The sequence below is a fragment of the Thamnophis sirtalis genome, unplaced genomic scaffold (genome assembly GCF_051295495.1).
Source record: "Thamnophis sirtalis isolate CommonGarterSnake01/CBP01778 unplaced genomic scaffold, rThaSir2_p1.2 scaffold_5, whole genome shotgun sequence".
NCBI lineage: Eukaryota > Metazoa > Chordata > Lepidosauria > Squamata > Natricidae > Thamnophis > Thamnophis sirtalis.
This window is the reverse complement of record NW_028261385.1, coordinates 82201132-82207589: the sequence shown is the minus strand read 5'-3', so window position 1 is coordinate 82207589 and position 6458 is coordinate 82201132. Positions and strand designations below refer to the sequence as shown.

The window sequence follows — 6458 nt, the reverse complement described above, 5'->3', positions numbered from 1 at the left end:
CACGCCAACTCCAAGGACGAGCCAAAGACCGTGAAGGCCAACCTCGGCTGGAACTGCCTGCCTGTCTGCAGCCGCTGCTGCCATCCGTCTCCTCACGGCTTTCTATCTGCATAATACAAACTGTCTGCAGCTGCTGCTGCCTGGAGCCTCAGCTGCTCCACCTGCATTACAAAGCTGCCTACCTCCCAAGGCCACCTGCCTTACAAAGCTGCCTACCTCCCAAGGCCACCTGCCTTACAAAGCTGCCTGCCTCCCAGCTCCACCTTCTGCAAGGTTTACACACTGACTCCACTGCTGACCAACAACTGGGAGAAGCGAGGCTTGGCGCTGGACGGGAAGCTGAAGCACGAGGACACCAACCTGCCTTCAAAAAAAAAAAAAAACCAAAGTTACCGACAGGCTTGGACTTTCTTTGCACACAAAGCAAATAACTGGGGGGGGGGAAGGAGTGTTATATATGCAAATGTTCCCTGTTACCAGCTCTCTGATTGGCTGGTCATTTGACAGTTGCTTTGGGCTCGAGTATAAATACCCTGACAGTTGCAGGGACGTTTTGAATCGCAGTCATCTCGCAATAAACTTCTTACTCTCTGATTCCATGGCTCCTGCGGCTTTCCCTCAAACATATTCAACAGCCTGTCCCTGTGTTTTACTTACCTTTACCCTCTCACCTGATTCGTATGGAAGAGTGGATTGCCGCGCCTCAGCTGCATTACTCCCCCAAAGCAACGTGGAAGGTATGTTTTGTGAAAACTGCTTGTGTGCACGCATGTGCACAAAGCACACGCTCACTGAACCAGTTGTTAAACCTGCAGGATCCCATCACTGGATCCAAACCACAAATGCATCCACCTATTGTCCCTTTTTTGATCCCTAGTCTCAAAAGCCTAGTTGCTTGGATAACTCAATGCTTTTCTCTCTTCACCTTCTCTCAATGTGAGCGAAGAGGCTCACAATCTCTGTTGCTGTCCCTCTTTCTCTGTACCATCTTTCTAAATCAGGAGCCTGAACAACTGGCTCAAGCTTCTTTTATTTCAGTTTAGTTTGGCTTCCTGTTGCTTGTTCTTCTGAGATGTTGAATTACAGCTCCCATAATACACATGTTGGCTAGTGACGGGGGCTATAACCCTTGACACCTGGAGAATATCATGTTGAGCTTGGGTTGTTGTTGTTTTTATACCGGCTGGTTGGCTGTGACAATGTGCAATGTGCTGTAACAGAGTAACATGTCATAGCTACATCCTGTTCCATCTCTGCATTTATCTATATCGCTTATTTATAACTTGGCAGCTGCATGCCCGACTTCCCCCCCCCCCCGCTTCCATAAAACAAGCTGCAGAGCTGGGGTACTTATTTAGAGATTACATTTCTCCAAAGGATTGTTTTCAGTGCCTGTGTATGTTGTGTTACGCAGTTTATTTGATCAAAATAAAAGTCAGTAAAGCAGTTTACTTTGGGGAATTGTTGCTTCTCTCCTCCCATCCTGTGGTTTAGAGATTATATTAAGCACTGATACGTTTTCTTACAGGAAGACACTGGGGAAAAATGTCTTTTCAGTTGATATATAGTCACTGGACAATATCTCTGTATGTAGCAGGAACTTGCCATTTGTTCTGAAGTTGTGGGTTTTTAATACGGGATAATGAAAAGACAATCTAGATGTGCTTGGAGTAGGCATGTTTAGAGTAATGTTAATTAATGGTGGCTTCCTAAGAGCAAGAAATCTGATGTAAACCCTGGCACTCTCATATGAAAGACAGGTAATCCATTACATGCTGATACCTCTGGTCTTTTTATGCCATCAAAAGTGAAACATCACCCCAGCGATTCACACATTGTGCTAAGCCAGAAAGTCTGCTGTTTTTCATTTGGGTTAGTGCACGGATGGTGTACTAAATAGAGGTACCTAGCCATCATGATTTGCAAGTCATGGATTACAGTTCAACATTCTTCATTGTGGTCTTTGGGAATCACAGTCTGTCTGTCCCTGATTTCTAGAGCTAGATTTTGGCTGCAATCCCAATCTTATAAAAGGTTTCCATTTGGCTCCCCTCTTGATCATCACAACAATATCTCTACGAGATCTGCTTTACACTTCTAGGTTCTTCACTTTCTAATTAACTCAAGGTAAAGCTAAAACTAAAACTAAAACTAAGATTCCCCTCACATATGTGGTAGTCATTCCCGACTTTAGGGGGCAGTGGTCTTCTCTGTTTCAAAGCTGAAGAGTCAGCACTGTCCAAAGAAGTTTTTGTGGTCATGTGGCCAGTATGACGAAAGGCTGAAGGCACACAGAACACTGTTATCTTCCCACCAAAGGTGTTTCCATTTTTCTACTTGCATTTTTAAATGTTTTCGAACTGCTAGGTTGGCAGAAACTGAGACAAGTAATGGGAACTCACTCTGTTATGTGGCACTAGGGAGTCGAACCACTAAACTGCCGACCTTCTGATCGACAAACTCAGCATCTTAGCCACCATGCCCTTAGCTACTTAGCCACTGAGCCACCACTGAGGACATAAATAAAAATTATGCAACATTCAGCAGAAAGCTTCCTTCTGCACATGATGTATGTGTGTGTTTGTGTGGTCTGATTTTTTAAAAAAGAACCCAAGATAGACTCTTGACTACATTGTTGGCCTTCCTAAAAGGTTTATTGTCATCCTTCCAGCTGAAGCCTTATTGGTATAAAGAGGTGCAACAGGGATAGTTGTCATTACTTCCCTAAGAGAAAACATAAGGAATCATAGATTTGGAGAAAGTCTTGTGTCCATCTGTGTCTGTAGTTCAGATGAATTTAATCAAGCAGTTTTAGTTTCTTGTCAACCAGATTTCTTGAGACTATTTAGTTCTACTTTCCAATGATATTATACTAGGAAATATCTAATCCCTAATTCTGTAGAATGAGCAAAAGGAAGAACAGATAATGGGGGGTGGGGGAGATCCCATATTCCTTTGTCCGTTCTTTCCCCTTTCTATGATTAGAGATACAGGGGAGAGGGGAGTATTAGAGATACAGGGAAGAAGAGGTTAAAAAGTAAACATGCCAGAATGATCATTTGATGATTAGATAAATTCTGATTTCAAAGGTTTCATGCTCCTTATGCCAACTGTATCAATTGTACAGTGTTGATAGATTTAATCTGGCTCTAGATCTAGTCATTTCCACACTGGATATGCCCAAAATTGGTTACTTTTATATTTATCCCCTTTTATCAATGGTTGGGAAATAATCAATATATACAACCACAGAAAAGGATCTAACTAACCTGTACATCCATATAAAGGCACAATGATATGCAGCAACATAAAAAAAAGTTGGTTCTGCAAATCAGATCATCATTAATAAAGAACAAATATGCCTGGTTTTTGGTCAAATACTGCTGTTCTGGGTGAAGAACCATGGATTTCCCAAAATTGCTCTCTTGTCAAGCAGGCATGGTTATCCATGAATGCAGTGACCAACAGTTTTATGATACTTCATTGCAATACTTTATTTCACTTGTTGTGAAAAAAACAACAACAATAGGAGATGTTTTGGAGAAACAGATCGGTAGTGATTTGGAGCAAGTATCTGCATTTCCTGCAGTAAATGATGATAAAATGTTCTTTATTTCAGGAGACAGTATTACAAAACTGTGGTCGCAGAGAATTGTTCAAAAAGAAGATCTGTTGGTAGTTTTATTGAAGTTCTACTCTGAAGAGACAACATCCCTGATGCACTTGTTCTTGCTCATTACTTTAATGAACCACTATAACTAATTAAACATCAAAGTTGCAGTTCTTAAGCAAAACTTCCTAATGGAAAAAATGTCTGAAAGTTGCTTTTTGGTAGTGGACTCCCATCTTTATTATTTTATTTATTATTTTATATTATATTTATCAATAGAATGACTTGCTCCAGAAACTATGAATGCTCCAACTCAGGAGGTTTTTTAGAAGAGATTGGACAGCCATTTGTCTGAAATGGTATAAGGTTGAACTAGACGATCTCCAAGATCCTTTTCCGCTCTCTATTATTCTGTTATACCATGTATTGTTTTCTTTATAGCCCACTTGTATACAATCCAAAATGTGTTTTGGAATCTGAAATGAATTTTAAGGGATATGTACAATCTTCTATGAAACTTGCAATCACTTAGTCACAGATATTTTAACTAAAATTAACAAAGAAATCTTAAAAAATATTATGAACCTCTCTCCCCTTTCCCACTGAGTCTGGCTTCTGCCTGAAACTTACCTTTGTTTTTGTCTAGGCTCATTAATAAATGGTATCTTTAGATGAATTGTCTTCTCCAGTTATTAATTTTAAGGATAGCTTTTACATATAGTTTTTTCAATCTCAGGATTAGTGAATAGTTTGTGTAAAAACTAAATGTCCCCTCCTTTTCATGGTGAGCTGGTATAATAGACATACAGACTTTACATTCATTCCCAAAATGGTTTCTGCTTTTCATCTGGGGAAGCTCATAGCTCTTATCTTTGCCCTCTACTCCGTTGGAAACAAGATTTCATATTCAAAACATTAAAACAGCTCTTAGTTTTGACCTTTGGTTTGAATGAGCCTTTATTTTTATGTTGCCAACTCCACACTTTCCAGTGTAGATCACTTCTGGCTATTAATAGTTGTTTTCAACTGGCTAAACATTCTCAAGTTAGAAGCCACTCCACTATAGAAACTGTGACATCTATTACTGAGCTACCAGACTTGCCTGAAATGGTACATAATTAATGCATTCTACTGTACCTTCATTATCTCTTACCTTGGTGATTTGGCTTGCTCAGAAAATCCTTTGGGGGTTAATAAATGAATTGTTTATCTAAGAGCCAGCATAATATGCAAAGACAGCCACTTTTATATACTCTGGATCCACTGATGGAATCTGTAGTTCATATTTCTTCATGGGCTCTACAAGTAACCCAGCTCTTTGATAAGTGACTCCTCCAATTCTCTTAGATCAAAATATCAATGTAGCACAAGCTAAAGCCTTTCAGTCCTCTTCATGCTCCCAAGAGAGAAGAAAGGACAAAGCCAGAGGCTATAAAGAGATGTTCTCAGCGTAATGTTCAATCTCTTTAAATCCCTGTTAGTTTCTAGCTATAGAGTGAGATTTGGTATTCACAGAACAGGAGAGTGATTTATACCTAATCAAACAACTACTGTAGTCCATCTAACTTAGTATTGTCAACATCAAATTGTACAATTCTTTTCTCATCCTACTTAGAGTTCAAATATGGAATGTTTTTTATGAAAAACCTGTGTTTTATATGAAGGGTATGATCTTTCTTTTCAAAGTTCCTCAAAACATGTTCAAGATGTTTTGCAATAAGTTCTAACAATAAGATACAAAAATAATTAACTTGCATGGGTTAATGGGATGGGATAGGCTTAATACAATGTGAAAGCATCATTCCTCTTATGTTCCTGGTGATGCTGCTATAATTCTAAAACCTTAATTAAATTCAGGATTTAACACCCCTGGAAATTAACCTTCAAACAGCCATGAATCCTCTCTAGCAGTTATTGTAGGTTGTCTCCAGATTCAGCTTGTTTGAGACTTAACTCTTCAGAATCTTGATACTCTACGCAATAGAACACCAAGGCTGGTGAGTCTCCTCCAGCTTTAATCTTCATCCAATGTCTTCTCAATCTTACCAGAGTAAGACAACAGAAATGTTTGTCCCAAAGGTGCTTTTTCCCCAAGAGGCAACTGGACTTTCTGTTTTTTATTTGAAGACATTTTGCTTCTCATCCAATAAGTTTCTTCAGCTCTGACTGGGTAGTAGGGAATGAAAGGATTTATACTCCTTGCAGACAGCTGGACATTTGCATACCGTTAGCGGGTTGGTAAGGTCACCTGGTGGTTTATCTGTGTCCTCAGGGTCACCTGAGTGGTGCAAATTCATGTGGAGCCTTCTTGTAACTGCTGAAAGGACTGTGTTGTAGATTGGAGATAGATAATATCATATCCCTCCCCCTCAGTTGAGAGAGGGCTGTTCAATTTTGACATCTCTGCCTTGGTAGCGTCCGCCGAGTCACGCCCAGCCGCCCTGTTTAGGATCACCCGCTCCCTCCTCAATAGGAGGGATGTGGGAGACCCCTTGCAGGGTAGGGCTGAGGACTATGCCCAGTTCTTGGCGGACAAAGTTGCTCGGTTTCGGTCGGACTTGGACTCCACCGCCGTAGATCCAGCCGAGACACAGGGGGATTACTTGGCAAACCATCTCTGGGTTGAGTTCCAGGATGTTGCCTCTGGGGATGTGGACAAGGCCATTCGAGCTGTAAGTGCCTCCACCTGTATTCTGGACCCATGTCCCTCCTGGCTGGTTGCCAACAGCAGGGAGGTGACACATGGCTGGATCCAGGCGGTTGTGACCGCCTCCCTTCGGGAGGGGCACTTCCCCGCCGCACTTAAGACGGCGGTGGTGAGACCCCTCCTGAAGAAACCATCCTTGGA

General features: G+C 41.1%; 1 pseudogene; it reads left to right on the top strand.

Moving 5' to 3' along the window:
• Positions 1-680: 680 nt before the first annotated feature.
• LOC148045446 (proteasome assembly chaperone 2-like) lies at positions 681-3788 on the top strand (annotated as a pseudogene).
• Positions 3789-6458: the final 2670 nt, after the last annotated feature.